Genomic DNA, 14,204 nt, shown 5'->3' with positions numbered 1-14,204 from the left:
GGGGCACGAACCCGTGTCCCCTGCATCGGCAGGCGGACTCTCAACCACTGCGCCACCAGGGAAGCCCCAGGTTATGCAACTTTGACAGGACTATCACGTCAGGGATGTTTTGTTTGTCACATTGCCTTTTATCGATCCCATTATCGATGATATCCACCTTGATCACTTGATGAAGGTGGTGTCTGCCAAGCTTCTCCATTGTAAACTTACTCTTTTCTGCTTTCTAAGTTAATATTTTGTGGGGAGATGCTTTAAAACTACGTAAATATCCTGTTTCTCATCAAACTTTCAAGTTACTTATTGATTGATACCTGTATGGACTCATGGTTTCCTCTGTTATTAAACAGGCTACAATCTGTTACTATCCTATGTTAGTCACTGGGTTATACTCTGTTACTGTCAAATTAATCACACCCCAATCCACAGGCCAAACACATTCTGTGGACAAAAAATTGTCAGCGTTCATGGTGCCCAGCCTATGGTAGTTTCTCAATGTATATTTGGCCAATAGCAGAGGGAAGACAGGTAAAAGAAAAACGACATTTGAAAGGACCTATTAGGAGCCATTTTATATAGGTAATCTAATTTAATCATCGTAACATTCTTGCAAGGTAGGTATTATAATGCACATTTGACACAAAAGAGCTGCTCTAAACTCTACAAAATGGCTTAGGAGACTACCCAGAGCGTTTAACCAGGTAAGGAGAAAGCCCAGATGCTGATCTGGGTCTGTCTGGCTTCAATGCTATGCCCCTCCAACTGTTATACTAGGGTGACTCCAGGGGGACATTTAGAAAAAAATGAGATGTTGGGTAGCTGTGCTCATTATCTTTCAATTGCCTCTCCTCACTCTCCCCCCTTTCCTACCTGCCGGGTGCCCTGGAACATTGCCACTTCGGAAACATCAGCAGCCTGCCTTGCCCTCTCTCTGGCTTCCAGCTGGGGAATGTGGATTTCCGGCAGGCGAGCAGAGGATGTGTGTGCAAGATTGCTAGGAACTGACTGGGTCCCCCGACTGGAGGTCACATCTCCCATCAGGCAATTCTCTCTGTCTCTAGTTCGGGAATCTACTTGCTTCCCTCACTTCATCAAGCCTAGGGGGATCCTGCACTGTCTTCTGTGGTTCCCCCAAAGCTTTGGAAGGAGTTCACTTATTAAATCTCCTCAAACTGCCCAGTGTGAATGCATCACTTGTTTGCTGCAGAAACCCTAACCAATACAGTAGCTATATGTACAGATTTCTTGCATCTCAACAAATCTGAATCTAGTTTTATAGATAACCATAGAATATGATCATTAGAAGGGATCTTTGAGTTCATCTCAAGCATTTCCTAAAATTTTGAGGAACACTGGTGACCTAGAAATGTTAATGGATGCTCGGTGAAAAAAGAAAAAAAAGTTTTCTGGGGTCAAATAAGTTTGGAAAAGGTTGAACATTATATCTCCCTCATAGAGATGATGCACATTAGCACAGTAAAGGCTCTGAAAAGTCTTCTTATAAAGGAATCTGTTTGGCTTTGTTTAACCCAGCAAAGATCAAACTCACTTAACCACATAAAACAATTTGTGATGGTTGCCCACACAATGACCATTGGCCAATGGCTTCCTCCTTTCTAGTAGAGCTGTGATTTTGTTCTAGCATCCACCCCCCACTGTGTAGTCCTGTGCTTCAGGGGAGGCAGGCCTCCCCCCCAGCCATAAAGAAGAATCATGATTGGTTTGAATCAGCCATGGTTCCACTCCCCTTGCCAGTGGTCAGTTTCAGCTCAGGCACATAAAATAATGCTGGCCATTGAGATAAAGAAGATATGGTATATATATATACCATGGAATACTATTCAGCCATAAAAAATGAAATAATGCTGTTCGCAGCTACATGGATGGATCTAGAGATTATCATACTAAGTGAAACAAGTCAGAAAGAGAAGGACAAATACCATATGATATCACTTATATGTGGAATCTAAAATATGATACAAATGAACTTATCTACAAAACAGAAACAGACTCACAGACACAGAGGACAGACTTGGGGTTACCAAGGGGGAGGGGAGTGGGGGAGGGATGGATTGGGAGTTTGGGATTAGCAGATGCAAACTATTATATACAAAATGTATGAACAACAAGGTCCTACTGTATAGCACTGGGAACTATACTCAATAACCTGGGATAAACCATAATGGAAAAGAATATGAAAAAGAATGCATATATATATATATATATATATATGTATAACTGATTCACTTTGCTGTACAGCAGAAATTAACACATTGTAAATCAACTATACTTGAAAATAAATAAATAAAAATAAATAATGCTGGCCATTGAGACAGGACGGGAAGTTCCTACAGGGCTTCTGGGAAAGATTTCTCTTAATGATAAAAAGAGACACTCAGAATGAAAACATCTTGCCTCCCCTATAATGTTGCCATAACAAGAAGTGATGCTTAGAACTGCCACAGCTATTTTCTCCCCATCAAGGAATCGTAGCTAATGTGGCGAGGATGCAATAGAAAAGAGACAGAGTACAACTAATCCTTGATGATTTTGTTAAGCTGCTGAGTATTTCAGAACTCCTTGTTAAGTGAGGTAAAGATCCCTACGTTGGGGTGCCTGACACCTGCCCGGTCCGAAGCGGGAGTCCGGCGGAGCGTTCCGCCCCCAAGATCTCCAACCTGAGCATATGCCAGTTGACATGGGAACACTGAGGCCAGCAGTTTAAGGATTTTCACATTTCCTTGCAGTGGAGGAAGATGGCGGAAGAGTAAAACGCGGAGATCACCTTCCTCCCCACAGATACATCAGAAATTCATCTACACGTGGAACAACTCCTACAGAACACCTACTGAACGCTGACAGAAGCCCTCAGACCCCCCAAAAGGCAAGAAACTCCCCCACATACCTGGGTAGGACAAAAGAAAAAAGAATAAACAGAGACAAAAGGATAGGGACGGGACCTGCACCAGTGGGAGGGAGCCGTGAAGGAGGAAAGGTTTCCACACACTAGAAGCCCCTTCGCGGGCGGAGACTGCAGGTGGCGGAGGGGGAAAGCTTCGGAGTAGCGGAGGAGAGCACAGCAACAGGGGTGTGGAGGGCAAAGCGGAGAGATTCCGGCACAGAGGATCGGTGCCCTCAGGCACACACCAGCCCGAGAGGCTTGTCTGCTTGGCCGCCAGGGCGGGCGGGGCTGGGAACTGAGGCTCGGGTATCGGCTTTCAGTCGGAGCGCAGGGAGAGGACTGGGGCTGGCGGCAGGAAGAGAGCCTGAAGGGGTTAGTGCACCACGGCTAGACCGGAGGGAGTCCGGGGAAAGGGTCTGGAGCTGCTGAAGAGGCAAGAGACTTTTTTCCCTTTTGTTTCCTGGTGCGCGAGGAGAGGGCATTAAGAGGGCTGCTTGGGGAAGCGCTGGAGACAGGCGCGAGCCGCGGGTAAGGCGCGGACCTCAGAGACGGGCGTGGGCCGCTGGGACTGCTGCTGCCGCCGCCACAAGGCCTGTGTGCGAGCGCAGGTCACTGTCCACCCCGCCTTCCGGGGAGCCTGTGCACCCCGCCACTGCCGGGGTCCCGAGACCCAGGGACGGTTTTCCTGGGAAAGCGCACGGAAGCGCCTCGGTCTGGTGCAACGTCACGCCGGCCTCTGCCGCCGCAGGCCCGCCCCACACTGCGCGCCCCTCCCTCCCCTCTGCCTGAGTGAGCCAGAGCCCCCGAATCAGCGGCTCCTTTAAACCCGTCCTGTCTGAGCGAAGAACGGACGCCCTCCGGTGACCTACGCGCAGGGGCGGGGCCAGGTCCAAGGCTGAGACCCGGGAGCTGTGAGAGCAGAGAAGAGACAAGGAAATCTCTCTGTGCAGCCTCGGAGGCAGCGGATTAAAGCTCCACGGTCCACTTGATGTGCCCTGCGTCTGTGGAGTGCATGAATGGACAGCGAATCATCCCAAATTGAGGAAGTGGACTTTGAGGACAAGATTTAAGACTTTTCGCCCTTTCCCTCTTTTTACAACGAATTATCCCAAATTGAGGAGGTGGACTTGGAGAGCAAGATTTTTGATTTTTCCCCCTGCTCTCTTTTTGTGAATGTGTATGTGTATCCTTCTATGTGAGATTTTCTCTGTATAGCTTTGCTTCTACCATATGTCCCAGGGCTCTGTCCGTTTTTTTCTTCAATAATTACTTTTTAATTTTAATAACGCTACTATATTTTATACTTTATTCTATTTTACTTTACCTGCTCTTTCTTTTTTGCCTACCTTCCCTTCCTCCCTCCCTCCCTCTGCCCCTCCTTTCCTTCTTTCTCTTTCTTTCCTTCCTCCCTCCCTCCCTTCTTCCTTTCACTCTTTTTCTTTCCTTCCTCCCTCCCTCCCTCCCTCCTTTCTTTCCTTCCTCCCTCCCTCCCTTCTTCCTTTCACTCTTTCTTTTTCTTTCCTTCCTCCCTCCCTCCCTCCTGTCTTTCTTTCTTTCCTTCCTCCCTCCTTTCTTCCATTCACTCTTCCTTTTTCTTTCATTCCTCCCTCCCTCCTTTCTTTCTTTCTTTCCATCCTTCCTCCCTCCCTCCTTTCTTTCTTTCTTCCTTCCTTCCTTTCTTTCCTTCTTCCTTTCTTTCTCTCTCTCTTTCTTTCTTCTACTAATTCTTTCTTTCTACTTTTTCTCCCTTTTATTCTGAGCTGGGTAGATGAAAGGCTCTTGGTGCTGCAGCCAGGAGTCAGTGCTGTGCCTCTGAAGTGGGAGAGCCAACTTCAGGACATGGGTCCACAAGAGACCTCCCAGCTCCACATAATATCAAGCAGCGAAAATCTCCCAGAGATCTCCATCTCAACACCAGCATCCAGCTTCAGTCAATGACCAGCAAGCTACAGTGCTGGTCACCCTATGCCAAGCAACTAGCAAGGCAGGAACACAACCCCACCCATTAGCAGAGAGGCTGCCTAAAAACATAATAAGGCCACAGGCACCCCAAAACACACCACCAGACGTGGACCTGTCCACCAGAAAGACAAGATTGAGCCTCAACCACCAGAACACAGGCAGTAGTCCCCCCCACCAGGAAGCCTACACAACCTACTGAAACAACCTTAGCCACTGGGGACAGACACCAAAAACAACGGGAACTACGAATCTGCAGCCTGCAAAAAAGGAGACCCCAAACACAGTAAGATAAGCAAAATGAGAAGACAGAAAAACACACAGCAGGTGAAGGAGCAAGATAAAAACCTACCAGACCTAACAAATGAAGAGGTAATAGGCAGTCTACCTGAAAAAGAATTCAGAATAATGATGGTAAAGATGATCCAAGATTCTATTTCCAAGATCCAAAATCTTGGAAATAGAATAGACAAAATGCAAGAAACAGTTAACAAGGACCTAGAAGAACTAAAGATGAATCAAGCATCGATTAAAAACACAATAAATGAAATGAAAAATACTCTAGATGGGATCAATAGCAGAATAACTGAGGCAGAAGAACGGATAAGTGAGGTGGAAGATAAAATAGTGGAAATAACTGCTGCAGAGCAAAATAAAGAAAAAAGAATGAAAAGAACAGAGGACAGTCTCAGAGACCTCTGGGACAACATTAAACGCACCAACATTCGAATTATAGGGGTTCCAGAAGAGGAAGAGAAAAAGAAAGGGACTGAGAAAATATTTGAAGAGATTATAGTTGAAAACTTCCCTAATATGGAAAAGGAAATAGCTAATCAAGTCCAGGAGGCACAGAGAGTCCCATACAGAATAAATCCAAGGAGAAATACGCCAAGACACATATTAATCAAACTGTCAAAAATTAAACACAAATAACTCATATTAAAAGCAGCAAGGGAAAAACAACAAATAACACACAAGGGAATCCCCATCAGGTTAACAGCTGATCTCTCAGCAGAAACTCTACAAGCCAGAAGGGAGTGGCAGGACATAATTAAAGTGATGAAGGAGAGAAATCTGCAACCCAGATTACTCTACCCAGCAAGGATCTCATTCAGATTTGATGGAGAAATTAAAACGTTTACAGACAAGCAAAAGCTGAGAGAGTTCAGCACCACCAAACCAGCTTTACAACAAATGCTAAAGGAACTTCTCTAGGCAAGAAACACAACAGAAGGAATATACCTACAATAACGAACCCAAAGCAATTAAGGAAATGGGAATAGGAACATACATATCAATAATTACCTTAAATGTAAATGGACTCAATGCTCCCACCAAAAGACACAGATTGGCTGAATGCATACAAAAACAATACCCATATATATGCTGTCTACAAGAGACCCACTTCAGACCTAGAGACACATACAGACTGAAAGTAAGGGGATGGAAAAAGATATTCCATGCAAATGGAAACCAAAAGAAAGCTGGAGTAGCAATTCTTATATCAGACAAAATAGACTTTAAAATAAAGACTATTAGAAGAGACAAAGAAGTACACTACATAATGATAAAGGGATCAATCCAAGAAGAAGATATAACAATTGTAAATATTTATGCACCCAACATAGGAGCACCTCAATACATAAGGCAAATACTAACAGCCATAAAAGGGGAAATCGACAGTAACACACTCATAGTAGGGGACTTTAACACCCCACTTTCACCAATGGACAGATCATCCAAAATGAAAATAAATAAGGAAACACAAGCATTAAATGATACATTAAACAAGATGGACTTAATTGATATTTATAGGCCATTCCATCCAAAAACAACAGAATACACATTTTTCTCAAGTGCTCATGGAACATTCTCCAGGATAGATCATATCTTGGGTCACAAATCAAGCCTTGGTAAATTTAAGAAAATTGAAATTGTATCAAGTATCTTTTCCAACCACAATGCTATGAGACTAGACATCAATTACAGGAAAAGATCTGTAAAAAATACAAACACATGGAGGCTAAACAATACACTACTCAATAACGAAGTGATCACTGAAGAAATCAAAGAGGAAATAAAAAAATACCTAGAAACAAATGACAATGGAGACACAACGACCCAAAACCTATGGGACACAGCAAAAGCAGTTCTAAGGGGGAAGTTTATAGCAATACAATTCCACCTTAAGAAACAGGAAACATCTCGAGTAAACAACCTGACCCTGCACCTAAAGCAATTAGAGAAAGAAGAACAAAAAACCCCCACAGTTAGCAGAAGGAAAGAAATCATAAAGATCAGATCAGAAATAAATGAAAAAGAAATGAAGGAAATGATAGCAAAGATCAATAAAACTAAAAGCTGGTTCTTTGAGAAGATAAACAAAATTGACAAACCATTAGCCAGACTCATCAAGAAAAAAAGGGAGAAGACTCAAATCAATAGAATTAGAAATGAAAAAGGAGGCGTAACAACTGACACTGCAGAAATACAAAAGAACATGAGAGATTACTACAAGCAACTCTATGCCAATAAAATGGACAACCTGGAAAAAATGGACAAATTCTTAGAAATGCACAACCTGCCAAGACTGAATCAGGAAGAAATAGGAAATATGAACAGACCAATCACAAGCACTGAAATTGAAACTGTGATTAAAAATCTTCCAACAAACAAAAGCCCAGGACCAGATGGCTTCACAGGCGAATTCTATCAAACATTTAGAGAAGAGCTAACACCCATCCTTCTCAAACTCTTCCAAACAATTTCAGAGGAAGGAACACTCCCAAACTCATTCTACGAGGCCACCATCACCTTGATACCAAAACCAGGCAAGGATGTCACAATGAAAGAAAACTCCAGGCCAATATCACTGATGAACATAGATGCAAAAATCCTCAACAAAATACTAGCAAACAGAATCCAACAGCACATTAAAAGGATCATACACCATGATCAAGTGGGGTTTATTCCAGGAATGCAAGGATTCTTCAATATATGCAAATCAATCAACGTGATACACCATATTAACAAACTGAAGGAGAAAAACCATATGATCATCTCAATAGATGCAGAGAAAGCTTTCGACAAAATTCAACACCCATTTCTGATAAAAACCCTGCAGAAAGTAGGCATAGAGGGAACTTTCCGCAACATAATAAAGGCCATATATGACAAACCCACAGCCAACATTGTCCTCAATGGTGAAAAACTGAAAGCATTTCCACTAAGATCAGGAACAAGACAAGGCTGCCCACTCTCACCACTCTTATTCAACCTAGTTTTGGAAGTTTTAGCCACAGCAATCAGAGAAGAAAAGGAAATAAAAGGAATCCAAATCAGAAAAGAAGAAGTAAAGCTGTCACTGTTTGCAGATGACATGATACTATACATAGAGAATCCTAAAGATGCTACCAGAAAACTACTAGAGCTAATCAATGAATTTGGTAAAGTAGCAGGATACAAAATTAATGCACAGAAATCTCTGGCATTCCTGTACACTAATGATGAAAAATCTGAAAATGAAATCAAGAAAACACTCCCATTTACTATTGCAACAAAAAGAATAAAATATCTAGGAATAAACCTACCTAAGGAGACAAAAGACCTGTATGCAGAAAATTATAAGACACTGATGAAAGAAATTAAAGATGATACAAATAGATGGAGAGATATACCATGCTCCTGGATTGGAAGAATCAATATTGTGAAAATGACTCTACTACCCAAAGCAATCTACAGATTCAATGCAATCCCTATCAAACTACCACTGGCATTTTTCACAAAACTAGAACAAACAATTTCAAAATTTGTTTGGAAAAACAAAAGACCCCGAATAGCCAAAGCAATCTTGAGCACAAAAAACGGAGCTGGAGGAATCAGGCTCCCTGACTTCAGACTATACTACAAAGCTACAGTAATCAAGACAGTGTGGTACTGGCCCAAAAACAGAAAGATAGATCAATGGAACAGGATAGAAAGCCCAGAGATAAACCCACGGACATATGGTCAATTTATCTTTGATAAAGGAGGCAGGAATGTACAGTGGAGAAAGGACAGCCTCTTCAATAAGTGGTGCTGGGAAAACTGGACAGGGACATGTAAAAGTATGAGATTAGATCATTCTCTAACACCATACACAAAAATAAGCTCAAAATGGATTAAAGACCTAAATGTAAGGCCAGAAACTATCAAACTCTTAGAGGAAAACATAGGCAGAACACTCTATGACATAAATCACAGCAAGATCCTTTTGGACCCACCTCCTAGAGAAATGGAAATAAAACCAAAAATAAACAAATGGGACCTAATGAAACTTCAAAGCTTTTGCACAGCAAAAGAAACCATAAACAAGACCAAAAGACAACCCTCAGAATGGGAGAAAATATTTGCAAATGAAGCAACTGACAAAGGATTAATCTCCAAAATTTATAAACAGCTCATGCAGCTCAATAGCAAAAAAACAAACAACCCAATCCAAAAATGGGCAGAAGACTTAAATAGGCATTTCTCCAAAGAAGATATACAGACTGCCAACAAACACATGAAAGAATGCTCAACATCATTAATCATTAGAGAAATGCAAATCAAAACTACAATGAGATATCATCTCACACCAGTCAGAATGGCCATCATCAAAAAATCTAGAAACAATAAATGCTGGAGAGGGTGTGGAGAAAAGGGAACACTCTTGCACTGCTGGTGGGAATGTGAATTGGTACAGCCACTATGGAGAACAGTATGGAGGTTCCTTAAAAAACTACAAATAGAACTACCATATGACCCAGCAATCCCACTACTAGGCATATACCCTGAGAAAACCATAATTCAAAAAGAGACATGTACCAAAATGTTCATTGCAGCTCTATTCACAATCGCCCGGAGCTGGAAACAACCTAAGTGTCCATCATCGGACGAATGGATAAAGAAGATGTGGCACATATATACAATGGAATATTACTCAGCCATAAAAAGAAACGAAACTGAGCTATTTGTAATGAGGTGGATAGACCTAGAGTCTGTCATACAGAGTGAAGTAAGTCAGAAAGAGAAAGACAAATACTGTATGCTAACACATATATATGGAATTTTTAAAAAAATGTCATGAAGAACCTAGGGGTAAAACGGGAATAAAGACACAGACCTACTTGAAAATGGACTTGAGGATACGGGGAGGGGGAAGAGTAAGCTGTGACAAAGCGAGAGAGAGGCATGGACATATATACACTACCAAACGTAAGGTAGATAGCTAGTGGGAAGCAGCCGCAGAGCACAGGGAGATCAACTAGGTGCTTTGTGACTGCCTGGAGGGGTGGGATGGGGAGGGTGGGAGGGAGGGAGACGCATGAGGGAAGGGATGTGGGAACAGATGTATATATATGACTGATTCACTTTGTTATAAAGCAGAAACTAATAAAAAATAATAATAATAATAATAATCTGGAAAGTGAAAGACAAGTTAAACAGAGAAGGGAAATACCGAGCAAATAATTCTGGAAATAAACTAGAGTGGACAAAAGTCAGAAGTAAAAAAAAAAAAATTGTAATATGCAGATGGGGAGGATGGGAGCAAGGTATAGTTAGAAATGACCAATGCAAAAACAAAATGGAATGTTCTTGTTGCAACAAGCAAGATAAATGATATGTTTATTACTGTAAAAAAAAAAAAGATCCCTACGTTGTTATGTAAGCTGGGTGAATTGGGTTTTAAATTATTTCCAGCTTCTAAATGGAGCACCTTTTAAACTACAAAACAGTTGTTTTATGGAATATTATTGTTCTAATAAACACAATTTGGGGAACACTGATTTTGAGCAATTCTTTTGTATTTTAGAAAGGGAACGGAGGCCCAGAGAGGTTTTGTCAGCTATCAAAGTCCACACAACTGATTAGTGAGACAGGATCAGAACCTTGGGTTCCTGCCTCCTAAAGAGACCAAAGCAGGATCTTGTCTCATTCCTTACATATAACTTAAGAGAGCGTTTCATGCTTACTTCTTTTTTTTTTTACATGGTAAATTTCTTTAATATGTTGCATATGTCACATAGAGGCAGGTGCATCTGTAATCAATGGATTAAGTTCTTCTTCCTGAGCTCTGATGACAGCATGGTGATTTTCCCATTTCCAGAATAACTTTGTGTTTAGCTCAATGGTATGGTTTTTTTTTTTTACAACTTTATTGGATTATAATTGCTTTACAATGGTGTGATAGTTTCTGCTTTATAACAAAGTGAATCAGTTATACATATACATATGTTCCCATATCTCTTCCCTCTTGTGTCTCCCTCCCTCCCACCCTCCCTATCCCACCCCTCTAGGTGGTCACAAAGCACCGAGCTGATCTCCCTGTGCTATGCGGCTGCTTCCCACTAGCTATCTATTTTACGTTTCATAGTGTATATGTGTCCATGCCTCTCTCTCACTTTGTCACAGCTTACCCTTCCCCCTTCCCATATCCTCAAGTCCATTCTCTAGTAGGTCTGTGTCTTTATTCCTGTCTTACTTCTTTCTGCTCATTGGAAGATGGAGTTAAAGAATAACCAAGAAATCTCTATTTAATGATCCTTCTTACTTTTACCTTTTGGAGATGAAGTCAGAAAGATGCTTATTTTACTTCCTTTCAAATGACTCAAGAAAAACCAAACCAAAATTCTCTGGCTCCAAGCATCTCTCATTAGGTAAGAAGAACAGAGAGAAAAATCATACTACCCAACAGACTAAGCACACATCAAGTAGGGAGTCTCCCCACAGAGGAAGAGGATGGTTTGAACTGCTGATCATTAACAAGGTCACTAATTTAACCCAACAACATAATCTCCTGTGACTTCCCCTGGCTGAAGTCATGGTAATTTGATATACTTATAATGGGGTTTTGATCTAGATGAAATGCAGTTCTATTTTTACAGTGTTACACCTTCTAAGAGAGGAGCGCTTTTCCTTCCTGTAATGCATTCATGAGTAAATTTGTCATCATAGATCACTACTCTAGACCTGTTCAAATATGCTAATTTTTCCCTACCTTTTCTGCTCTACATCTTATTTTCAGACAGAAACAAACCAAAACTAAGGCAACAACAACTTCTTATATTCTCCCCAGATGCCTCACAGTTTATTTTTTAAAAAGCTATCTTGCCTAATTGTAGAGAGACTAAACTTTGTGAGAGTACCTTGAAGTGACATTTATCATAAAAAATAATTCTGCCAGGTCTTTTGCAATCCCCTGAAACAATGGGTCACAATTTTTAATTAAAACAGGATGCCTCTTTTGAACCAGGCCCTAATTTGTGAAATAAAAATTGTGTCCCATTAGAAAAATACTAAAATCTGTGACTTCCAAAGTGGTTTGAGGGAGACTAAGTCTCAGATGTCCAGATGAAATTTTCAAATTAAGTTACCCCCTTTGCTAGAGACAATAACTAAATATTACTCTTTATTATTATTATTTTGGCCGCACCGCGGCTTGTGAGATCTTAATTCCCTGACCAGCGATCGAACCCAGGCCCTCAGCATTGAGACTGGACTGCCAGGGAATTCCCTAAATATTACTCTTTAAAACAGGGGATGCTCTCTTTCTTTTGCTTTTCCCTAATTCCTTATTCCTAAATTGTGTTTAGCTGGTATTGGTCATAGAATAACTTCCTGTATCTTCAGGTTCCTCATTTGTATAATGGGGATAACAATTCCCACCACACAGAATTAGTGTGAGGACTAAATGAGATAAGAGAACACAGGCAAAGTGTCTAGTCCAGCATTAGACATGTGATAAGTACCTAACAAATGTTTGTGTTTTTCTCCTCCACCTTAGATTCATTGTTTTCTCCTTGTACTAGTTTTAGACAATGGCATAGGGACCCCTGAGTCTGGGTCTACTTACTGAGAACATCCTGATAACTGGATAAACAGAATTTTAACTTTAAAGCTAATAGGGCAGAAAGGGGCTGCTACTGAAGAATGACTCACAGAAAGACCCAGTCAGACTGAAGACTTGTAATGAACCCTCTCACCTCATCTCAAAATAAAATCAGTAGCAATTAGAAGCATATGTTTTAATACTGATGTAATAAAATAAAAATTTTATACGTGATAAAGATGGTATCTCAAATCAGTTGGAAAAGGTCAACATTTTACTAATTGGGCAGCCGTATCGAAAAAGGCAAAACTTGATAAACACATCATAAACCAAAAATGAAATTCAAATAGATGCAAGGTTTAAATATACAAATGAAACCATGGAAATACCAGGAAAAAAAAATCGGTTAATTGTTCTATAACTTGGGAGTGGGATAAACTTCCCTTATCGTGACTCAAAATTCAAAAATAAGAGGGAGGAAGATTGATAAATTTGACTACATAAAAATAAATGCCTCGGGCTTCCCTGGTGGCGCAGTGGTTGAGAGTCCGCCTGCCGATGCAGGGGACACGGGTTCGTGCCCCGGTCCGGGAAGATCCCACATGCCGTGGAGCGGCTGGGCCCGTGAGCCATGGCCGCTGAGCCTGCGCGTCCGGAGCCTGTGCTCCGCAACGGGAGAGGCCACAACAGTGAGAGGCCCGCGTACAGGACAAAAAAAAAAAAAAAAAAAAAAAGCCTCTTGTGGCAAAAAAATAAATAAATAACAAATGACAAGCTGGGAAAGAAATATTTGCAACTAAGATCACAAACGGTAAAATCCCTAAATATAAAGAGCTTCTAAAAACTAAGAAGAAAAAAATCAATACTATGCTACCAAAAAGGAGCAAGGGAAAAAAAGGTAAATTTTTTTTTTTTTTTAAAGGGCTCTTTATTTTTTTTAGTAATTTATTTATTTATTTTTGCTGTGTTGGGTCTTCGTTTCTGTACGAGGGCTTTCTCTAGTTGTGGCAAGCGGGGGCCACTCTTCATCGCGGTGCGCGGGCCTTTCACTATCGCGGCCTCTCGTTGCCGAGCACAGGCTCCAGACGCGCAGGCTCAGTAGCTGTGGCTCACGGGCCTAGTTGCTCCGTGGCATGTGGGATCCTCCCAGACCAGGGCTCGAACCCGTGTCCCCTGCATCGGCAGGCGGACTCTCAACCACTGCGCCACCAGGGAAGCCCAATACCAATGTAATTTTGCTAGATGTTGACAAATTCCCCTTCACAGAGGCTCTATGATTTTACATTCCCACCAGCAACATAAGAGAGTGCTTGTTTCCCTACAGCCCAGCCAACAAAGTGTATTGTGAAGTGCTTGGATTTTTGCCAGTATGATCGATAAGAAATAGAATTTTAGAGTAGTTTTAATTTTGCATTTCCTTGTTACGTATTTCTTATGTGTTTAAGAAAAATTTACCTTTTTGGGCTTCCCTGGTGGCGCAGTGGTTGAGAGTCCGCC

The sequence above is a fragment of the Mesoplodon bidens genome (assembly GCF_964165515.1).
Source record: "Mesoplodon bidens genome assembly, chromosome: 7".
NCBI lineage: Eukaryota > Metazoa > Chordata > Mammalia > Artiodactyla > Ziphiidae > Mesoplodon > Mesoplodon bidens.
Note: the sequence above shows the minus strand (reverse complement) of the source record.